The 25,311-nt window shown below is 39.2% G+C and overlaps 1 protein-coding gene across 2 annotated transcripts in view; it reads left to right on the top strand.

The window, feature by feature from the left end:
* Window positions 1–345: 345 nt before the first annotated feature.
* The window catches only part of ACAN (aggrecan), a 155,317-nt gene continuing 130,351 nt past the window's right edge, over window positions 346–25,311 (top strand). The window contains exon 1 of one of the 2 annotated variants that reach the window (XM_073618438.1): window positions 346–715. The gene's annotated coding sequence lies outside the window, so the exon portion shown is untranslated. The remainder of the gene's footprint in view (window positions 716–25,311) is intronic. The other variant, XM_073618439.1, reaches the window with a different exon arrangement.

A 25,311-nucleotide genomic window follows, 5' to 3' on the forward strand; every position in this document is an offset into this window, starting at 1 on the left:
GATTGAAACATCTCCGACATTTATGTCTTCTTTAACTATTGTGTTCTTCTTCAAGTCCAGCAGCAGTATGCCTCCACTTCTGGCTGAGACACCCATATATATATATATATATATATATATATATATATATATATATATATATATATATATATATATATAAGCATCTTAATGATGGGACACCCCAGGGGGCAGGAGCTCATCCCCACTGCTCTAAAACCCACCTACTTCTCCTCCACCTCGCAGCCTCCACAAAGTCCCCTCTGGACTTTCACCTACCTTTGCAGGAGGGTCCAGCATACTTAGTAATCAGCAGGCATTTCCAGGAGTTATCCGGAAAAAAAAAAATTGACAGGAGGAGTCTGAAAGTCAGAGGCTGCTAAACTTGGTCTGATTGTGAAAAAAAATTCTTTCCTTCACACTCACAATACTTATACTACAGCCTTGCTACTTCTCCTGCTGCTGCCTGCAAGGAGCCTGACACTCTACACCATAAAAAAAGGGGGATTTTTGCATTTTAAAGGTGGAAGGCTGGAAACATCTGGAGGCCGTTGAAGATAACATCATTAAGAAAACTGTCATCAATTTTTTTTTCTCTCATCTGTGAAACAAGAGACCAACGAAGACAGTGAAAAAAAAATAAAAAATCAAAAGCTAAAAGTTTTATGCCAGGTGTATGGGACATAGAATATTCAAATACTGCACTGAACTTTTAAAGGTAATGTCACATTTATTCATTTATCTATTACAGGTATTTGTATAGTGTCGACGATTTATATGATCGATTATTGAAACATTTAAAATTTTACTGGTTAAAAAAATTTATTCAAATTTTAATAGAAAAAAAAGTTACAGAAAGCTATATTTTAGTCATATTGCCAGGGAAATCTTTCTAGTGTACGCAATATTCGCATTGGGTACAAGTAAATATTAATGATGTTTGTCTTATTAGCAGAATTTTTCTAATCCATTAATTGTAAAATATTGATTTTAAGTAATATTAAGTATTAGCTGGTTCATTGAAGTGATACAAGTGAATACAGTGATGTGAATGAATAAAATTCATTCATTCCTGGGAATGACTCATAATGGAGTCTGCTGTCCAAACTCTAGCAGTAGATCCATTCATTACTTAGGATAGCTGTGTGGTGTAATAATGAGTGCAGTGAAATATTGAACAATCTGTAGTTTTAGCCCAGAATATATTTCAGCACGCTGGAAAATTTTTGTCTTTTTAACATAATGTGGAAGGCTCTTTTCTGAGAGTATGGGATTGAGAAAAGGTAAGGGTTTAACTGAGAGTTGTATCTGCCACAGTTTTAGATCCCGGACATGTACTATTTGCCCTGGTTGCCCATTTTACCTGTGTGTAATGCCAGGGGAACAAGGGGGCACCACCAACATGGCAATCTTAACCCTTACTTGTATGTGACTTCCGTTCATTATAGAGATAGCTAGTGTCATTGGTATTAGTGGAATCATCTACTAACATTTGTTCTGGTTACCCATGTTAACTGAATGTACCACCTGTAAATCAAGGGGGCACCACCAATGTGGCAGTCTATACCCATACTGGTATATGACTACAGTTCATCGTAGAGCCACCAGAAAGTCAATGGTCTGAGTGAACCCATTAAAAATCAACTAACATTTGTCCTGGTTACCCAATTTACCTGTATGTACTCCCTGGAGATCAAGGGGGCACCACCAGGAGATCAAGGGAGCACCACTAATGGGGCAGTCCATACCCATACTGGTATATGACTACAGTTCATTGTAGAGACATCAGAAATTTAGTGGTCTGAGTGAACCCATAAACATCTACTAACATTTGTCCTTGTTACCCAGCTTAACTGTATGTACTGCCTGGAGATCAAGGGGGTACCAGGAAATCAAGGCAGCACCCTCAATGTGAGAGTCAATATCCATACTTGTACATGACTGCAGTTCATTGTGTAGACAACCAGTGTCAGCATTATGAGTAAATCCATTAAACATCTACTAATAATTGTTCTGGCTACACATTGTAACTACATACACCTTCTGGAGATCAAGGGGGCATCGCCATCACCATTGTGGCAGTCCATACCCATACTGGTATAGTACTGCAGTTCATTGTAGAGACAGCCAGTGTCAATGTAATGAGTGAACCCATTAAACATCTAAGAACATTTGTCCTGGTTAACCAGTTTAACTGTATGTACTACATGGAGATCAAGGGGGCACCACCAATGTGAGAGTCCATACCCATACTTATACATGACTGCAGTTCATTGTGTAGACTACCAGTGCCAATGGTATAACTAAATCCATTAAACATCTACTAATATTTGTCCTGGTTACACATTGCAACTGTATGCACCTCCTGGAGATCAAGGGGGCATCACCACCACTAATGCGTCAGTCCATACCCATACTGGTATAGGACTGCAGTTTGTTGTAGAGATAGCTGGTGTCAATGGTATAAGTGAACCCATTAAACATCTACTAACATTTGCCCAGTTAAACTGAATGTACTGTCTGGAGATCCAGGGGGCACCACCAGTGTGGCACTCCATACTCATACTTGCAGTTCATTGTAGAGTTGGTTAGTGTCAATGGTATGAGTGAGCCAATTAAACATCTACTAACATTTGTCCTGGTTACCCATTTTAACTGTTTGTACTGTCTGGAGATCAAGTCCATACCCATACTGGTACATGACTGCAGTACACTGTGCTTCACAGTGTGGAAATGAGTGACCAGCAGTGAATGAATGGTACCCGCATTGCTAGTCATGGTATAAATGCGCCTACTGTATGTATTAATCTATGGGTAGCTTCACTTCATCTTGATGTACTGTGGGAGGTCACAGCCAAAATCCACAAGTGTAGCTGCTGGATCTCATCCCTCTACCGGGAATAGATTCATGGTTCACCTATTAAGGTTGATCATATTAACAGACCGTTGTCCAACATGGAGCTCACGTAACTGTTCAATTTCACAAGCATCCCCTGAGAATACATTAAATACGTGTGCCAGTAATATAATAGTGGTAATACCTAATATGGAGATTATTATGGGGTGCATCTAAGGTAATTGAATATCCGTTATGTTCATATAACATGTAAAGAATTGGGCTGATTTACTATGGTGAGTGATAGTTATGTACACTATTATAGTCATATTACCACAAAGGTGAAGTGGGAGTTAATAGACAGTTGGGCTGAGTTACTAAAGAAGTCAAGAATCTTCATTCCGAAAAATTGTGTGATAGTCACTTCAGTTATCCAATCATGTGAAAAGCTAATTCCTTAGAACACCCTATCTTATGCTTTTCCAGTAATTGAATACTGTAACTGGATAAGTGAATATTCACACGATTTTATAAGTAAAGATTCCCAACTCCTTTAGCAAATCAGCCCATCTGTCTTTAATAACTTACATTTCCCCCATTGGTTATATGACCTTATGAATAATTCTGTCCCTAGACAAGCCTGGAGTTATTAGTCAGTTTTCTTAGTTATTATATCACACTGATCTATTAGTAATAAGGACAATGTTTTTGGTTTTAGAAATGAGAAGTGTTTGTAATGGGGCATACACACGGACTTTTCGACCGGACTGGTCTGACGGACGCCGACGGACCAAATCCGGCGAACAATCCGATCTTGTGTGGGCTTCACCGGACCTTCAGCGGACTTTTTCAGTCGCAAATCTGACGGACTTTAGATTTGGAACATGCTTCAAATCTTTACGTCGTAACTCCGCCGGACCCAGAAATCCGCTCGTCTGTATGCTAGTCCGACGGACAAAAACTGACGCTAGGGCAGCTATTGGCTACTGGCTATCAACTTCCTTATTTTAGTCCGGTGTACGTCATCACATACGAATCCGTCGGACTTTTGTGTGATCGTGTGTAGGCAAGTCCGGTCGTTAGAAAGTCTGTAGAAAGTCCGCCAAAAGTCCGTTGAAAGTCTGTCGAAAGTCTGTCGGACAGGCTGTCGGACTTTTGTAGCTGAAAAGTCTGACTGTGTGTACACAGCATTATGCATACTAGTCCTATAGCCACATAGGGAAAATGTGAGTTACTAAAGACAGACAGTTGGGCTGATTTACTAAACACGTTGGGAATTTTCACTTAGAATTTGTGTGCTTATTCACTTCTATTCTCCAGTCATGTGGAAAGCATATGATTGGGTATTCAAAGTAATAAAAAGTTTGCTTTTCACATGGCTGGAGAAAAGAAGTGAATACTCACACAATTTTTGGAGTGAAGATTCTAAACTCCCCAGCGGTCCACCCGTGTGGCTAAATGACTCTACATATAATGATCTCTCAAAATTTTGGGGTTAGTTTACTAAAACTGGAGAGCGCAAAATCTGGTCCAGCTGTCTGTGCATTTTAGCCAATCAGCTTCTAATTTCAGCTTGTTCAATTGAGCTTTGACAATAAAACCTGGAAGCTGATTGGTTTGTATGCAGAGCTGCACCACATTTTGCACTCTCCAGTTTTAGTGAGGCTCGGTTCACACTTAGGATCCGACTTGTGAGACCCCAAGTCGCGTGACATGTGGAATTCCATTTTAGTCAATGAGCGCTGTCTTAATTAGCACTACTAAAGTCGATAAGTAGTACAGAAGCCTTATAAAAGGTTCCTGTACTACTTCTAAGGCGACTTCTATCCGACTTGTGCCCATAGACTTTAATAGAAGTCACCTCCAAGTCGGATCCTCATTTTAATTGATGTGATTTGGATCCAACATTACAGGAAGATTACCCAGAAATTCCCTGAAGTTGCTTCAAAGTTAATTAAAAATAAGTCGTATTAAGTTGCACTGAAGTCGCACTGAAGTCGCCTGGCAAAGTTGCCCTGTAAGTCAGGGAACTTGCAGGTTGCGGCAGTGTGAACTGAGCCTAAATAAACCGCACTGTCTCTATTACAAATATATCTGTGTGATTTAATAACTGAGTCACAGGCTTGTTTAGGGAAAAAAATTATACATAAAGTCATATAGCACACATTGGTGAAATGGGAGTTATTAGACAAATGTTGTGAACATTCACTGGGGCTGCCTCTTCTCCACAACGCCAGCATACTACAGAGCCACTAGTCGAATATATTTAACCCTCTCAGACTTTAGCTATTCTCCAAAAAATTCAGCCCTGAAGAAGGAAAAGGCAAGTCTCCCGAAAAGCGTTGGCTCCACTTGTATACTTTTACCTTCAGTAAATAATTTTAAAAAGCATCAAATGAGATATTTTTCTTGACACTGGGCGCTCCTCTCCAATCATCCAAGTGTTCCCTGCGGTAACGCCCCCCCCCCACCCGCCCCTGTTGCTGTTATCTGAAAAGTAGCAGCTCTAGATCCCAACGGAATCTATCACCTACCACCTACAATTGGGAAGCGATTCCCTCTATACCCTCCACACAGTAATCTGCTGCTAGGCAGCCTCCAGAGGCATAAGTCCAGAATTGTTTTCCACCCAAACTTGATACCTACTAAAAGAGTTGGGATCTTGACTCAAAAAATTGTGTGAACATTCACAAATAACAAGAACAAGGGGAATAATTATCCACTATGCTATGGACAGCGGCACTCTGAGTGTCTTCATTGTTCATGGTACTGATTATGTAATAATAATAATAACAATATGCTCTTATTCAGATAAAGATGACAATCTTAGAAATTATTATTTTTTGCTTAAAGAGTAGTTGATGATTGGAATTGGACTTCCAGCAGAGTTGGTGAGTCAGTCAACATTAAATGAATTTAAACATTCTTGCACTCTTGGGGTTAACTTAGATCTATACTTCACATAAACGTGAAAAAAAAAACAAAAAAAACAAAAAAAAAAAAAAATATATATATATATATATATGTGTGTATATATATATATATATATATATATATATATATATATATATATATATATACACGTATATATATATATATATATATATATATATGTATATATATGTATATATATATATATATATAGATATATATATCTATATATATATATATATAGATATATAGATATATCTATATCTATATATCTATATATAGATATATAGATATATATATCTATATATATAGATATAGATATAGATATATATCTATATCTATATCTATATGTATATATATATATATGTATAGATATATATATATATATATATATAGATATATATATATCTATATATATATATATATATATAGATATATATATATATATATATATAGATATATATATATATCTATATATATATATATATATATATATATATATATATCTATATCTATATCTATATATATATATATAGATATATATATATATATATATATATATACATATAGATATAGATATAGATATATATATATATATATATATATATATATATACATATATATACATATATATATATATGTATATATATATATATATATATATATACTATATTGTCAAAAGTATTGGTATGCCTGCCTTTACACACACATGATCTTTAATAGCATCCCAGTCTTAGTCCGTAGGGTTCAATATTGAGTTGGCCCACCATTTGCAGCTATAACAGCTTCAACTCTTCTGGGAAGGCTGTCCACGAGGTTTAGGAGTGTGTCTATGTGAATGTTTGACCATTCTTCCAGAAGAGAATTTGTGAGGTCAGGCACTGATGTTGGACGAGAAGAGGCCTGGCTCACAAAGTCCGCTCTAATCCATCCCAAAGGTGTTCTGCCGGGTTGAGGTCAGGACTGTGCAGGCCAGTCAAGTTCCTCCACCCCAAACTTGCTCATCCATGCCTTTATGGATCTTGCTTGGACCTTGCGATGGACCACTGTTTAGTCATTTTTTCAGCATTCACTCTTCTATGTTTCTATGATAAAAAAAAAAACATCATCTAAGAGGATGCTGCACAGATCAGCGATCAGCAACTGCAAAACTGTTTCAAATGGAGAACAATCTAAGGACCATTAGCATAAATGTGGGGGATTCTGTTAATAACAAAATAAATGGCTCTAAGCCCAGTATTACAACTGTCAAGAAATGTAGTACCCTCAACATGCAAGTGACAGTGAGGATAGGGATTTTAATATGCCTCACATGTCTCCAAAAGCACACAACACCATAATTCTACATATACATAAAAAGCCAAGTTTATTCTAATATTAAAAGATTCCATCATACATATAAAACCAATGGTCAATAGCTACCCAAATAGGTATACCTCTAGGTATAAGGAAGTAAAGAAATTTTGGAGCGGCAGGTTTCGCCCGGTAGGGGCTTCCTCGGGACCCACTTCCTCTTGTAGTCTTTCCAGTAAAGCAGCCAACCAGAGAGAACTTCCTTACTTCAATAAAAGGTCAAACATAAGAAGTAATACCCAGGAGTTAGTAACAATAGGGCAGTCTCATGAATATATATAGAAACATCGACCATAAGTCATAAAGGTAGTCAACAGGACAGGAGTCACCTAGATGGATCCTGCCAACGAAATCCACAAGACGTAACCCAGAGACTTGGCAAATGTGTTAAAGGAGGGGAGAGATGATATAAAAGGCACCTACAGTACCTTGAAAAAGTATTCATACCGCTTGAAATTTTCCACATTTTGTCATGTTACAACCAAAAACATAAATGTATTTTATTGGGATTTTATGTGATAGACCAACACAAAGTGGCACATAATTGAGAAGTGGAAGGAAAATGATAAATGGTTTTCAATTTTTTTTTACAAATAAATATCTGAAAAGTGTGGCTTGCATTTGTATTCAGTCCCCTTTACTCTGATACCCCATAACTAAAATCTAGTGGAACAAATTGCCTTCAGAAGTCACCTAATTAGTAAATAGAGTCCACCTGTTTGTAATTTAATCTCAGTATAAATACAGCTGTCCTGTAAAGCCCTCAGAGGTTTGTTAGAAAACCTTAGTGAACAAACAGCATCATGAAGGCCAAGGAACACACCAGACAGGTTCAGGGATAAAGTACTGTATACCCAACATCATGGCAAAATTTGAAAATTTAGAGATCTCAACCCTGACAACAAAAGTGTAAACCGACCGGGAGCATCCTTCAATCACAGTTCAAACTATGGTGACAGCTCACACTAAAGGACCACTTTAGATTGTAAGCTCCATGAGCAGAGCCATCCTATTCCATCTATCTAGCAAGAGAAAAACTCACCCAAGCTCTACCACTATATCGTATAGTTGGTGTGTAGAGTAGTCGGTGCTCTGGCTGATTAAGCTCAAAAAAGATCCATAGAAAGTACAGGCCGGCAACACGACAGCTTCTCCATAGAAAATATTTATTTAAGCATTACAGCAATAACATCATCCAAAAATGTTGACACGTTTCGGCCTTTGCTTTTGATGAAGGTCTTGATGAAGGCCAAAGGCCGAAACGCGTCAGGATTTGGGATTATGTTATTGCTGTAATGCTTAAATAAATATTTTCTATGGAGAAGCTTTTGAGTTGCCGGCCTGTACTTTCTATGGATCCTATTCCTGCTGTATTGAACTGTGTTGTAATTGTACTGTCTCCCTTTCTATTGTAAAGCGCTGTGCAAACTGTTTGCGCTATATAAATCATGTATAATATTAATAATAATAATCAGTCTGACAAATATCGAACTGGTAAAATTTTTAAACATCGGAAACTTTGTAACCTATTTAATATGATGAAGGTTCTGTTAATTTTCCCCTTTCTTTAATAGAAAATAAAATATATAGGAGTCCCTGTATACCGTATATATATATCTCTATCAGGTCATTTTTCTATCTGCGGGTGTGGAATGGAAAAGTCAGGTTGTATCTCCCGGATTTATTGAAAGTACATGTGTCCTAAAGGTGGGGGGAAGAGGACGGGGAGGAAAGCTGCTAACATACTTAGTGTAGGGCTGTCTGTCAAACTTTCCACTTTCTTCCCTTGAACCTCTATATTAAGGTTTCCTGTAATACCAGCCATCCCGTACAGAAGGAATACGTTCAGCGCTGGTGACTAGTCAAAGTGGGCACTCGGTGTGGAAAATCAGGGAGTGAGGTTATTTTTAAGGAGATATGGAAATAGAGCAGAAAAAAGAAAATAAATATGAAGGTATTACTGCTCTGTGTAACCTGCATGAAGAATAAATGTTGAAAGTTACTCTGTCAGGAGAGCCAGGTATCAGCTGTAAAAATCCAACACATGGCACATTACTTTGAAAAACACTTTTTTAAGGTATATTTATACAGTTGTCAATGAGGCAACTGTCGAGACCCTGTTTGAACTGACGAAAGCCGACTGTACATTATACAATCTGATTGTACAATCTACTTTAGATCAACTATGCAGTGCAGGGGCCTGCCTGATTTGATACAAGTAGAATGGGTTCATTAAATGTGTAAGGGCCGGTTCACACCAGTGTATTGCTTCCCCCTTTTTTTTTCTTCACCTTAAAGTTGTTGTAAACTCAGACAAAAAAAAAACCTGCAAGACAAAGGCATAATGAGCTAGTATGCATCGCATACTAGCTCATTATAAATATTTACCTTAGATCAAAGCTGTTGCAGAGGTCTCTGTACACCGTTGTGGCCGGCGACATGTCTCCCAGAGTTATTTCCGGGTTTGCAGGCTCCGACGCTGTGATTGGCCGGAGCCGCAGTGACGTCACTCCCCTCGCACGCACGCGGGAGCCGCCCCGGCACGGCTACTGAAGAAATGGCACGAGCGGGCCGTTTCTTCAGAGCGCATGTGCCGATGATGTCGGCACATGCGGATACAGTAAATATTTCCTAGACTGCAAGTTTACCTATTCACTGTACCTACAGGTAAGCCTTATTATAGGCTTAAAAACTATTTTAGACTACTGTTAATTTTTTTTTTTTTTTGAGGGGGGGGGGGCAAAAAAGAAATCAATTTGTCTAGTCTAGACGGGGTAACTCCACAACTTAGGTAATTAAGTCAAAAAAATATTATAGGCTTACCTGTAGTGAAAAGTGGTGTAACTTTGGGTTTACAACCACTATCACACCACGTTTTGTTCTGCATCAGAAATGCATGGAAAGTAGATTATATGGTTTCCAATGGCATAGTTCACACCAGTGCTTTCCAGTTTCAGAAAAAAAAAGTAGAACATGCTGCATTTTTTCAACACTCAACTGTACTGGAACGCGGTAAAACGCATAAAAATTGCACTGGAATGCACCTAAACACACCAAAAAATGCACTGGAACACACATGTCCTTATTTAGGACCAGTTGACACCATGTGCAGGCCAGTGTGTTTTTTTTCTGCATCAAAAATTATATGGTTTTCAATGGCATAGTTCACACCAGTGCAGTCAGTTCCAGTGCTTTCCAGTTCCAGGGAAAAAAGTAGAACACGCTGCATTTTTTCTACACCGAACTGTACTGGAACCTGGTAAAACGCATAAAAAATGCACCGGAACACACCTAACTGCACCAGTACAGTCCAGTGAAGGAAAAATGCAGCATGCTCTACATTTTTTCTGGAACTAAAACGCACTGGTGTGAACTATGCCATTGAAAACCATATAACCTACTTTCTACACTGGAACATATCAAAAACACACCAAAACGCATAAAAAACACACTGGAACGTATCAAAAACACACCAAAATGCATAAAAACGCACTGGAACGCATCAAAAATACACCAAAATGCATAAAAAACGCACTGGAACGCATCAAAAAATTCACCAAAAATGCGTATGCAGAAAAGTATTTCTATGGTGTGAACTGGCCCATAAGGTGAAGAAAAAAAGAGGGGAAAAAATGCACGGAAACGCATCAAAAACGCATTACAGACGTGTATGCAGAAAAGCATCCAGAACACATCCGGACTGCGTTTCCATGGTGTGAACTGGCCCTAAATCTAAAGGTGAGTGTATAGAGATTGCACAGTGTGTGGCCAGCTTAAAATTTCTATAACGCATTTAAATATTTCTATATATTGCTCTCCAGTGCTATTTATACAGGACATCATTTGCAGGCCTCCAGATGGTTACATAGTGCTTTATACATGCACAGGTCCTTTCTTGTTGACAGCGATGATTTTGGATATTCAGCCTTTCAGGTAGAAAACTAAAGACTCGGCATCAATAAAGGGTCATCTCAGTATCTTGGTCTTAGTTTAAACTAAATGCAGGCAATACACATTTTCCAGCATGCTGTCAAATTTTCAGCAGATATCCCTTTATTTGTTTATAAATCGTAATTTTTATGTGTTATTCATATTAGAGTTCTAGATTTTGGTTTACTGTTCTATATTTCTGTTTTGATTAAATCATCATTCAACAAGGATGTAGACTTTTCAGTTATTTTTGGAGTTTTTTCAATTTTCAATTCAAATTCTGCATCTTCCGAAGAAAAAAAAAACTCTCACTAACGCCATCTGCAGGCAATTTTTCCATTTAGTATTGCACAGACGTGTACAGTTCCCTTGCTTTGTAACAACTTCTGTTTGTTGAAATACAAATACAGGGGTTGATTTACTAAAACTGGAGAGTGCAAAATCTGGTACAGCTGTGCATGGGAGACAATCAGCTTCTAACTTCAGCTTGTTTAATTACGCCTTGACAAAATAAAAAACTGGAAGCTGATTGGCTACCATGCACAGCTGTATCAGATTTTGCACTTTCCAGTCTTAGTAAATCAACCCCACCGTCTCTATTGTACGCTACTGTACTTTAGCAAATATGTGAATTAGGTGTATTTATCAGAAAACATAACAAGTGTTGTGTCTTGGAACATTTACAGAAGAATTGCTAATATATCTGAACTTTTGGGCCGCGTACAGAGCCAAAAAAATCACAATCAATAATCACTCCACCATTGAAAGAAAGGTCAGCTGGCTGGACTGGACATCTTTACTTGATTGCCTGTTTTAAATTGTAACCTGAGCATTAAACAGGGTCAATGTTGGATAATTACAAAATCAACTGCTGCAATGGATATGATGGATTAATAAATATATAGATTATAGATAATGAATAGCTAGATAGGTAGATAGATAGAGAGATAAACAGACAGATAGATAATGGATAGATAGATAGATAGATAGATAGATAGATAGATAGATAGATAGATAGATAGATAGATAATAGATAACATCTGTATACAATATGTAGAAGCCATTGTGCAACTTTTTTTTTTTTTTTTTAATCACATCAATGTGTTTTGTTTCTTACAATCCCATCATAGATGTATGAATTCTGGATAAAAGCCCCAAATTTACATTAGAGAAGGAAGGGAATTTTTGGCTGACAGTCAGTCATAACACTGAGTGTCCTGTGTCACTGCTCTGCCCTGTTTGTACAAAGCCCCATTCAAAAGATTCTTAATATGAAATACATACAAATACAGCCGCTTATTTCCTCACATCCTAAAGTTATAAGGACAGTTGCCTTATGTCCTCAGATCCTGACATCATAAATAGAGCCGTCATAGGTCCTCAGATCCTAAAGTTATAAATACAGTCACCATAGGCCCTCAGATCCTGACATCATAAATACAGTGACCAAAGATCCTCAGATCCTAACATCATAAATACAGCCGTCTTATGTCCTCAGATCATGACATCACAAATACAGCCACCATAGGTCCTCAGATCCTGACATCATAAATACAGTCACCATAGGTCCTCAGATCCTGACATCATAAATAGAGCTGTCATAGGTCCTCAGATCCTAAAGTTATAAATACAGTCACCATAGGTCCTCAGATCCTGACATCATAAATAGAGTCGTTGTAGGTCCTCAGATCCTGACATCATAAATACAGTCACCATAGGTCCTCAGATCCTGACATCATAAATAGAGCTGTCATAGGTCCTCAGATCCTAAAGTTATAAATACAGTCACCATAGGTCCTCAGATCCTGACATCATAAATAGAGCTGTCATAGGTCCTCAGATCCTAAAGTTACAAATACAGTCACCATAGGTCCTCAGATCCTGACATCATAAATAGAGTCGTTGTAGGTCCTCAGATCCTGACATCATAAATACAGTGACCAAAGATCCTCAGATCACGACATCATAAATACAGCAGCTGTAGGTCCTCAGATCCTGACATCATAAATACAGCTGCCTTATGTCCTCAGATTATGACATCATAAATACAGCCGCCATATGTCTTCAGATCCTGACACCATAAATAGAGCCAACTTAGATTCTCAGATCCTGACATCATAAATATAGCCACCTTCTGTCCCCAGATTTTATCATCTGGTCTCAGATCATGACATCATAAATGTGCTCAATTTATGTCCCCAGATCCTGACATCATAAATACAGCCACCTTTTTGTTGGAAGGTGCAGTTAGCTTGCCTGCCACTAGATGGCTCTGTTACTATTGTGGCATGGTAAGGGGAAAGTTGTAAGCCAGTGTTAGCTCCCCTTTTAGAGAAATCCCTTCTCAAGTGATGTAATGGATGGAAATAGTGCCCATATAAATGCCAGATGTGGGCTGAGCCCAGTGTAGATAGGGTGTGCGTAAAGAGCTGCTGAAATGCAGTCCTACTGTACATAGAGCTGATTCAAATGGACCTTTGCAGGCGAGGTGGTACAGAGTGTATGAGAAAAAGCTATAGTCGCCTTGTCTCCCTTGGCCTTCTTCTTCAAGTCCTGTAGTGGGGTGCACAAGGCCTCAGAGACCTGGACAGAGGCCTCTTATGTAAGTAATGGTGGAAGCCTGGGAGTGAGATTGTCATCTGGGAGCGTGCCCGGCTGGGGAACGATATAGAAGGGACATTGGTCAGAGACTAGTATACTAATGGAAGCACCTCGTTCCCCCTGACCCTCAGCTGTGGGGTCCTGTGGGTCAGTGATGGAAGCCTAGAGCTGTGGATTTAGTATACATGGGGAAGTGGTCCAAATTCTGTGGTGCACCAAAGGAGAGGAATGAAAGAGATGGAACTTAACTAAAAGATGTGTACTTGTGTTCTGTACTGAAGTGACTGCTACAGGATGTTTAACCTTACTCATGGGATTCCACACGAAAGATTCTGATAGTATGTCAAATGTGAATTGTCATGGGAAGTATTGTGAAGATGTGAAGTTGCGGTAAAATGCTAAAAATGTATTCATGTTTGGTCATTCCTTTATTCTGAATAATAAGGTCTCAGGCCGGGAATGTGTATGCGAGCCTTTGGCATGGAGATATGTGTCATATATGGTGAGTACAAAGGCAGGGGTTTCGCTATACACAAAGAAGTGGGGCAAGACTGATACAGTTTGGTGCCAACATCTGCCCAATCTCAGGTCCCCCTCACATTCTGTCCCCTGATCCTGACATCATAAATACACCCAACCTCAGATTCTGAAATCATAAACACAACTGCCTTATGACCAAAGATCCTGTAATCATAAATACAGCCTTATGTCCTCAGACCCTGATATTATAAAAACAGCCTCCTTATGTCCTCAGATCCCAAAATCATAAATACAACCACCTTATGGCCTCAGTTCCCTACATCATAAATACAGCCGCCTTATGTCCCCAGATCCTGACATCATAAATACAGCTGTCTTATGACCTCAAATCCCGACAATATAAATGCAACCTACTTATGACCTCAGATCTTGACATCATAAATACAGCACCTTATGTTCCCAGATTCTAATACATAAATAAAGCCGCCTTATGGACCTCAAATCCTGACATCATAAATGCAACCATCTTATGACCTCAGATCCTGACATCATAAATGCAGCACCTTATGTTCCCAGATCCTGACATCATAAATACAGCGCCTTATGTTCCCAGATCCTGACATCATAAATACAGCGCCTTATGTTCCCAGATCCTGACATCATAAATACAGCGCCTTATGTTCCCAGATCCTGACATCATAAATACAGCGCCTTATGTTCCCAGATCCTGACATCATAAATACAGCGCCTTATGTTCCCAGATCCTGACATCATAAGTACAACTGCCTTATGTCCCCAGATCCTAATATTATAAATACAGCTACCTTATGTCCTCAAATTATGAATACAGCTGCCTGACACCCACCCTGTAATAATGGGTTCATTACACAGAATAAGCTGCATTGCTTTCAGTACAACCAATGAAAGTTAAATTGTTAAAAAATGCCAATAGTTTGAAAATAATCACGTCTTCATTTAAATGTAGCTCTTCCCCTTTTCCTCTCTATTACGTTTTGCTATGTTAGAGATTTTTTTTTTTTTTTTCAGTTTGGTTACCGCAGGATGACGCCAAGCCCACTCCCTGGTCCACCTCCCCCGTCCTCCTCCTTCCTCCTAAACAAACCAGCCTCTGTGTCTCCAATGTCCAACTTCTCACCAGCAACAAAAGCTATGTTCTTCTAGGCTCTCGGACCACATAGCGTGTGCCAGCACTCTGCTACTGATGGCCCATACAAGCCAAGAAAAGTAAAGCTTGTTTAAATGTGAAAAAGGGGCGAGAGAGACGGGGACAGAGAAAATCACAGGCAGAAATGTGACCGTTAGAAAGGGGGGAAAAATAGGTTCATTGGAGCAACGGAAACCTTAAAAGTTTACTTTTGAGTAATCACTGACTGCTTGTCAGGAGCAGAACAGCCCGTCTGTGTATGAATGGGACACAGAGTTATGAGTCTTGCTCAGCCACTCTCAATAGGCCTACAGTACTGCCAGAGCAAGACTTTTTCCACCTTATGAATGCATTTATTTCATGATGATCACGCATGTCACATACACATCAATTTAAAATGATACCATTATTTTAGGATCTGTAGGTCCCAATAAAAAAAAAAAGTAAAAACATGATTTTAAAAGGAAACCGTTTTTGAAAGCTAAAATATGAAATTAACCAATTAGCCCTCATCTGCTTTAATCATGTACAAAGTCTTTTACAAGAAATGGAGATGTTTGCAGTAGTCGGCTGACTGGGACATCACTGGCAATGGCTTAAGAAATTATATTAATAAACTTGTAAAAGAGGTTAAAAGTGCAGTAATAAAACATGAAAAGAAGGAGAACAAAGTTTAAATATCAAGCATAGTCATTCCATGCTTTTCTGCTATCTGTATTGGATGTTTTTATTTAACTAGAGCTTTAAATTAATTAAGTGAGCATTTAAAAATGTCAAATTAAAGTTTATTAAAATGTTAATTTCATTATATTATTTTTATTTTATTTTATTTAAAGCTTTAATTAAATATAAGCAAATAAACACTAGTAAATGTTATCTAATGATAATAATAATGTCAAAGGTTCTATAATGATGATAATAATATTATAAAAGGCTGTATTCACACTTTTGCTCCATATTGCACGGCATTAACACCTGCGCATTAATACACGTTGCATTAAGGGAGCCTGTTTTTTTTTTCGCTTGTCCATTATCTGTATTGGTTACTTATAATTAGCTAGAACTTTAAAATTTAAAACAATAAATTAATAAACAAATCTAATTACATGAGCATTTAAAAAAATGTTAAATGAAAGTTTATTAAAATTTTCATTAAATTAATTAAGGTTTTTTTTTTAAATTATTATTATTTAAAACTTTAGTCATATATAAGGAAATGAATACCTATAAATGTTACCTAATAATAATGTCAAAGGTTGTATTCACACTTGTGCTGTATATTGCATAGTGTGAGCACATGTGTGTTACTCCCTGTTGCATTAAGGCAGCCTGTTTATTTTCACCAACCTGCCAATGCATCCCAATGCAGACCAAAATGTACTTGACCATTTTTTTACATGGAGCATATTCGCTTACCACACCATATAAGGAAATAAACTAAATAAAAATATTCCCGCGCTACGCCAAATCTCCTACTGTGAAAATATTAAAGGTCTGCTATCACTAATATGTGTAGTCACACCACATCAAATCTAATAAGTGCCAAATAGTGAAGCGCTCCACCTATCCAGCATATCAATATGAATACATCAAACCAACAAATAAAATTAAAATGGAAAAATATTTAAAGAATGAATATAAATAATAAAAGCAAAAAACACTATATCATAATCTACACATACACAAAATACTGGAACGGATTATTTGGTTAAGCGGCTGCTGCAACAATTCCCAACTGGTCACGGTGAATACCATTTTTTACAATGTTAGACATCTATGTTGGGGTGGGTTGCATTGGGACGCCATGCAAAATTAACACTATGTTTTTGCGCATTGCAACAATGCATGATAAAATGTCTTTATCCTTACATATCTGTACAGATCTCTGCAAAAAAAATATTTTACTTTTAATTCTGCCGCTGTGCTAGAATTGGCGCACAGCTATTACACATGTAAGATTGTATAAGTGATGTCTTAAAACACACTGGAGTTTATTCCCAAAGATTATCAGACATTTTTATTCCTTAAAGTATCTTTTGTTCTTGATTTGCTATATGGCTAGGATCCCATCGATCCATGGTTGTACGCTTTTCAGAGGGTGGTAGAGCAGCATCTTCCAGACATTCAGAGGCATTACTGCCACCTCCTTAATGTTTTTTTTTTTTTTGGGAGAATGTTGGTTTTGAAACCAACACAGATGTCATTAGGCAAGTTTGACAGGCAGTACCACCTGTCAAATTTGACATGCCGAGTTAAATCTGCCATAGCTACAAAGGAAAGCATCCTGGCTGCAGCATGTTCCCCTCATTGGCTTTGTATGGAACAAATGCGTTGTAGTCCTATTAACTTCAATGGGTGTGAATGACAAGCAGTACTGCCTTTCAAACTCGACAAACCAAGTTAAATTTGCCAAGGCCGCAAAGCATAGTAAATTTGCCATGTGTACAATAGCCTCAGCAATTTTGTATGGCACTAGTGCACCGCAGCCATTGCATTACGGTCCTATCGAATTCAATGAATGAGTTTGACAGGCAAGTTAAGTTTGACAGCCAAATTAAGTTTGCCATGGCCACAAAGAAACATGGCCATGGGACGTGTATGATCCCCTCCATGCTGCCTTGTTAGATATTTGGGGGTTGCTTGGGGGTCAAACTGCCCAGTTCAGCCTAAACCAGGGTGAAGCTTTCACATGATTGCCCAATCAGCTACAGAAGGGGAATTCTTCACCTTCTGGGATGGATGGTAAATTCATCATCTGCAGCTGATTGGGCCGACAGCTTGCTATCATGTGAAAGATTCCTGAAGGTTCAGGTCAAACATGGCATGTAACTACGGACCCGGAATTCTCCCCTGTTCGGAGTGGATTAGGCAGGCGGCCTGCTATCCTGTGACAACTTTCTGTGAGTTCAGACAAAAAAGGGAAGAAGATGCTGGCCAATGTCATTATCTAAATATGGTCACATGGCCATATTTGGACAAGCTGATTGGCCAAATATGGCCATTAAGTCAATGTTGTCACCAATAGCCCTGCCTCTCAGGCCAGCGGCCTGCCATCATGTAGTAGCTTCCTGCGGGTTCGGCCCAAACCTTAGTACATCAATAATCCCTAAACAAGTTGAAGACACTAGACTTTTCCTTCTATACTCATCATGGGAAAACAACAACCTGCTTTCATATATAGGGGAGTTCTCATGCACTAACAGATGGCAGGAAGTTTTTCATGGGTACCAGTGGCTGCTAAAGGTCATATGAAGACCCACCAATGTATCAGTAAATGCATACATGGTGGCAAAATACCCAAATCACTCAATGTTCAAACAATACAAAGATGGCATGCACTGTACGATTTATCTCATTTACTACACGGCTGAACAAGAGAAGTCACTCTATTCCTCCAGGCTAAACAGCATGGATGGATAATTCTCTCCTGTCGGCTATTGTATTCTGACAGCGGGAAACCATGGCTGTCTAAATACCAGAACAGTGGTTGTATCTGATTGGATTTTCAGGGCAACGGATGTCAGGCAGGAGGAGGCTGACAGGACCACCCATGGCTTCAATTTTGGTGGGCTTGTCGGTCAAGAACCTGATCTGTGTATGGCTAGCTTGACTTGCTGATATAGGTCAGCACATGCTTGCTATAGCTTAGTTCAATACTATTGCAAACTCCACTTTAGTTTCAAAGGCAGGAAGGTGAAGAAAACTAGAAATGGACTTCCCTGGAATCAGCATGCTGGAATCTGGCTGGTTGTTAAGGGTTATAGCACGTTGTACATTGTACTGCTCTATCAAATATACACATATATTGTCAAAAGTATTGAGACACCTGCCTTTACACGCACATGAACTTTATCGGCATCCCAGTCTTAGTCTGTAGGGTTCAATATTGCGTTAGCCCATCCTGTGCAGCTATAACAGCTTCAATTCTTCTGGGAAGGCTGTCCACAATGTTTGGGAGTGTGTCTATGGGAATGTTTGATCATTCTTCCAGAACGCATTTGTGAGGTCAGGCACTGATGTTGTATGAGAAGGCCTGGCTCGCAGTCTCTGCTTTAATTCATCCCAAAGATGATCTATCGAGTTGAGGTGAGTCCAGGCCAGTCAAGTTCTTCCAACCCAAACTCGCTCGTCCATGTCTTTATGGACCTTGCTTTGGTGCGCAGTCATGTTGGAACAGGAAGGGTCCATTCCCAAACTGTTCCCACAAAGTTGGGAGCATGAAATTGTCCAAAATGTCTTGGTATTCTGATGCCTTAAGAGTTCCTTTCACTGGAATTAAGATGATTTGGACCAGTGCACAAAGCAAGGTGTATAAAGACATGGCTGAGCGAGTTTGGGGTGGAGGAACTTGACTGGCCTGCGCAGAGGCCTGATCTCAACCCAATAGAACACCTTCGGGATGAATTAGAGCATAAACTTTGAGCCAGGCCTTCTCGTCCAACATCAGTGCCTAACCTCACAAATGCGCTTCTGTAAGAATGGTCAAACATTCCCATAGATACACTCCTAAACCTTGAGAACAGCCTTCCCAGAAGAGTTGAAGTTGTTATAGCTGCAAAGGGTGGGCCAACTTAATAGTGAACCTTACGGACTAAGACTGGGATGCCGATAAAGTTCATATGCGTGTAAAGACAGGTGACCCAATACTTTTGACAATATATGTGTATATTTAATAGTGCAGTACAATGTACAAAGTGCTGCAACCCTAAACCTTGTGGACATCCTTCCCAGAAGATGTACACGGGACGTTTTTACAACCTCTCCCTTCAAGCATTGAATAAAATCCATCTCTTCCCCTAATAAAAGCAGCGCACACATATCACAAAAACACTGGTTAGGCACACAGTTAATCCTTTGATCACCCTAGATGTTCAACCCCTTCCCAGCCAGTGTCATTAGTACAGTGACAATGCATATTTTTAGCACTGATAACTGTATTATATAGTTACATAGTTAGTCTGGTTGCAAATAGACACAAGTCCATCTAGTTCAACCAATAAAAAGGGGGAAATTAGTGCCACAGGTTCCCCAAAAGTGTCAAAAGTGTCAGTTAGTGTCCGATTGGATGCTGCAATATCACATTCCCACTATAAGTCACTGTTCGCTGCCATTACTAGTATAAAAAAATGACATAAATATATATCAAAGTTTGTAGATGCTATAATATTCACGTAAACAAATAATATACGCTTATCGGGATTTTTTTTACCACAAACATGTAGCAGAATACATATTGGTCTAAATTACCGCCATTACTAGTAAAAAATAAATAAATTAAAATATACCATAGTTTGTAGTTGCTATAACTTTTGCGCAAACCAATCAATATACGCTTATTGGGATTTTTTTATACCAAAAATATGTAGCAGAATATACAGTCTATTGGCCTAAATTTATGAAGAAATTAGATTTTTTTGTTGGATGTTTTATAGCAGAAAGTAAAAAATATTGTTTTCTTTTTTTTCAAAAGTGTTGGTATTTTTTTGTTTATAGTGCAAAAAATAAAAAAAGCAGTTGTGATCAAATACCACCAAGCAAGCTCTATCTGTGGGGAAAAATGACACAAATTTTATTTGGGTTCAACATTGCATGACCGCGCAATCATCAGTTAAAATAACACAGTGCCGACTGTTGTAAAAACTGTTTTATTTTCTACGGAGTTTCCAAATAAAATTTCCCTAAATATATTATCAGTTTAATTGGTATTAGTCATCGCTCAAAAAGGATTATAAGTATGCAAAAGTTAAACTTTAAATGAAGTTTCGCCCAAAATATATAAAATAAATTTCTTCCTATTTTAGGTCTAATGCATAAGACACAAGGGGCAGAAAAAACACTGCCAACAGAATATTTTTGTAGAGAATAGTGAGAGTTCTGTATGTTTTAAATTGGCTGCTGTTCGGGAGGAAAAAATGGTTTCATTTGGAGGGAAGGCTCTGTATTTACGTTTAGTCTCAAATTAATGCAGAAGGGGAAGTGTTGGAATGCCAGTCCTGCAATGGAAAGACCAATGTCTGAATGAAAGGAGCAAGCCAGTGGGAAAGGGGAGAACTGACCAGTTATCCCGAAAAGAAAAGTTCTTAGTCCAACCTTCATTCCACCACATTTCTCCGGGATACTTTACATACAGGGTGTCTGTTCCACGCCAAGAGGACAAAACAGCTGTTTTTTTCATCTCTTATAATAAACATGAAGAGATCTAACTGTTCCTTCATGGTGATGAAAGGAGACCGTAGGGCATAGCATTTCCTCCATATTTATTCAGCATTCGTTGGAAAGTGTCCCAGTACTGTTCTCCATTTATCTGTATGTATGAATTCTATCATAAAAATAGTCATATAGCCAGAAGCATATGTAGACAAAGAGGGCACGCTCGTGAAATGGTGGGATGAAAATACAAGGCCAGTACACACAAACATATTTGGGTTTTGGGTGGATGCTACCACTACCATCTAATATCTCCTGAAGACCATAGATGTGGCATCTGCCAGCCTTCTCCACTTGCTAAGGTCTCGACAAAAATGCTGGTGGAGGAGAAGAAAGGGAATCTAATGCAGAAGAAAACAGAGCCAGGAACTCCATCTTGACACTGGAGTCCTAATAGATATGAAAAAAAACATATCACATGTCTTGCTGGGTTGGATAAGTTGGAGGAAAAAAATGGGTGAAATACTGTTCCTGAAGGAGATGCAACTTCAGGCTCCCACCTGTGATGGTCATCTGACCAAAAACCTGTTGATTTCTGCTGAAGGAAAGGATCAGCCAATGTGGGAATCGCCTTGTAAACCTCTGAAATAAAAAATGAACAAAGCATATGTGAGCAAGGTGCAGCATGGCGTGGCGGGCAGTGAACACGCAGAGTCCAAGTTAGGCAATATATGATGTGAGTGTGTAAGTGACACCGGCGCAAAAAAAACCTTATGATTAAAAAGCTTATGATTAGAAAAAACTTATGAAAAATATATAAACTTATGATTGCAAAAACTTATGAAACATATTAACTGGTTGCTGCAGTCAAGAAACAAATTCATCCAAAAGGTGAAAATTAAATATACGTATCTAGTGTTGACTGCGCTACCTCCAACAATATCACACCAAATACCACACTTTTCCTAAATGGGTCATATGTGTGATATAAACAAAAGAAATCCGCATGTTCCCAATAATGTAAATTCACTATTACATAATAACACCACTAAAAAACTGTTACATATAGTCCATATAAAATTAATGTGCAAATGGAAACGTGAATCCCCATGTGGGCTCTCCACTATGCATGTGCTGTTTTCAGAGCTGCTCATTCCTCATCTGTGATTAATGTGACTTATTCACCACTTCAGTGACAACACCACCACCATATGGATTGGCCACTCACCAGGTAATGGTATGTATATATGCCTATGGTTCATTACGGGATAACCACTTTTGCTGCTTGTTTATGCTGGCCTCAAATGTAATTAGAGCAAATAAACCCATCCTCATAAAAAACAACAAACAGTGATCATAGCGCAGTAAGCTAACACTATTTATTTAAAACCATAAAAAAGAGACTATTACACGCACATGTTTTAGGTGCCCATGGGCCGGCACCAAGCTTATCCAGCAGTTTGGAAGGGTAATAGGATGTCGCCGCAGTTTTTCCTCCGCCAGCGTGCGGTGCAAGCCTCGTTCCCGCTCGGCCTGCAGTTTGTGGTTCAAACCTCGCTTTCGCCCAACAGGATGTGACGTAGTGACGTTACGTATTTTTCCCAGCAGCCTCTAAAATAAGTTAGGCAATAGTGCTATACTATAGAAAGGTTCAACAGAACCAGACACATTTCTAACAGGCACACCTCAATGTGCCTCAATCAGGCACACCTATCCGGAGCCACTTACTAACTGTGACAAAGGTCTAAAGACTTGAAGATGCCACCAGCATCTGTAACAAGGAGTGGAATGCGGCCTGGTTGGTCCACATCCAAAGGGGAAGGCTTTCTGGAGCAAGGTAGATGTAGTCCCTGTACTGTTTCTACTCCTCTGGAACCTTCCCCTACCTCTAAGTACTGTCCCTGCCAGACGGGGAACCAGTCCCTACACAACCACTCGCATAAAGCTCTCCAAACCCAGAAAACAGAGGCTTAAATAGACTCTGCATGACCCAAGATGACCACTGGAGTCACATGGGGCGCCAGCTTCCAATCGAACAGCTGTCTCCTTGTGACTGCAGGAAGTCATACAGGAACCAAGTTCCTCAAAATTTCCTTCCCTTTTGCATTGCCGCTTTGGTTGACTGTCACCTGCAGTGGGGAGTAATGACTGCACCTGCCTACACATATGCTTCTATAGTGTGTACTAGCTTCAATCCAAAGCACTTAGTGTGGTTTCTTTCTGCTATTGCTTGCCTCTGCGATCTGCAGGAGTCACTTCTAACAAGTTTTCCCAATGCCAACAGGTAAATAGGTGACATGGGAGGGATCTTCAGCACACAACCTGTGATTGACAGCCTCAGCTCTGTTCCTGTGTGCTGTGTGAAAAGTTGTGTCTCTTCATTCAAATCAGCTCTCAATGAGTTCTGCAGAGTGTAACTTCAGCTTTCTCTGCTTTTTGAAAGCTCAGAAAAGCTGTATAAATTCTGCAATTTTAACAGCTCTAGAGAAGAGAGGGCTGCAGAGAAACAGGTACAACTTATGTAGGAAGATTTGTTTCATCTCTGTGCATCACCTAAGGCCACTCACTTCACTGGGTATTGTGATATTGGTTATGCTCATGTGGTATGTGAGTTGCGCCAGTCCAAACTGTATTTTAGGGCATGGCAGCCCATTTTTATTGTAAAGAAAGAAGGAAAAAGTTCACATAAACACCAGTTTCCCATATAGGGGTTCTTCCACATGAACAGTTAACTGAAAATGCAGAGCCACCTGGCTCCCTTGTCATCAGCACGGCTGCTCTTCTTACCAGTCCCTCGGACTGTGTTGCCCAGCTCTCTTGGCTCTCTCGTCTCACTCAGCCTTTAGTCGCAACGCCCTGCTGCCTGACCTGCTCCTGGATTCTGGATAGGGGCTCTCCTGACCCCCCAATAGGAATAGATCTGACTCCTTGGATGAGGTCTCCTGGCTTCTGGCTGGGGCCCCTCTGACCCTAGTTGACACTTCCTGTCTCTTGACTCCTGGCTGAGCTCTGATACCTGGGTGAGACATCCTGCCTCCAATATGGGAGCTCTGAGCTATCCTCACACTTGAGTATATAAAGACCCTGCACCCCTATGTACTCACACAGGCTGCAGGCAACCAGTAACAAATTGGATAAAGGAATGTATGTTCTATCCCACCCAAGACACTTTGGAACCTTCAAGCTCCAGAGCCCAATCCAGGTTTACAGAACATAGAGAAATTCAGAAACGATAGTCTGGAACCTCGCATTAAGCCTCAAAGTGCTACTAAACCCAGGACCCTGCATTCACCAGATCTGGTCCCCCACGGTACACAGAACATAGAAATGCAATTATTTTAGTAAATATAAACTGAGAAATGCTTTTTCTCATCAGCATTATAAAGCAGTCAATATGACTTCTATCAGTGTCTGGTTAAAGCTTGTAGGAGGAGTTTACATTCTTCTCTGTCCTATGAGGCTGCAGGACCCCTGACCCTCTGTCTGGACGGTGCTGATTGGCCCTGTGTTGATCACATGCACTCTCCCAAGAAAAAAAAAACTCTCTAGCAATACACACCAAACTGAGCATGTGCAGCCCGTCCCCAGGCTCTTTCTATCAGCAGATGGATTGGGAACTGTGGAAAAAGACAGGATCAAACAGCCTTTTTACACAATGTGCAGAATTAACCCCTTAGGCTCCACAGGGAGTATAACAAGAATGCTTTATGGCATATACAGACTGATTTTACTGTTGTGGGTTTAGTAACACTTTAATGCAAATCCTACAATAACACAATGGCAGTGCCTCACACTGTCACAGTATATAAAAGGTTTCCAACTACTTTAAGGCAAGTGAAGTGGTCCTTTAAGCTATCAGTTATTATAAATC

The sequence above is a fragment of the Aquarana catesbeiana genome, linkage group LG03 (assembly GCF_042186555.1).
Source record: "Aquarana catesbeiana isolate 2022-GZ linkage group LG03, ASM4218655v1, whole genome shotgun sequence".
In the NCBI taxonomy this organism is placed as follows: domain Eukaryota; kingdom Metazoa; phylum Chordata; class Amphibia; order Anura; family Ranidae; genus Aquarana; species Aquarana catesbeiana.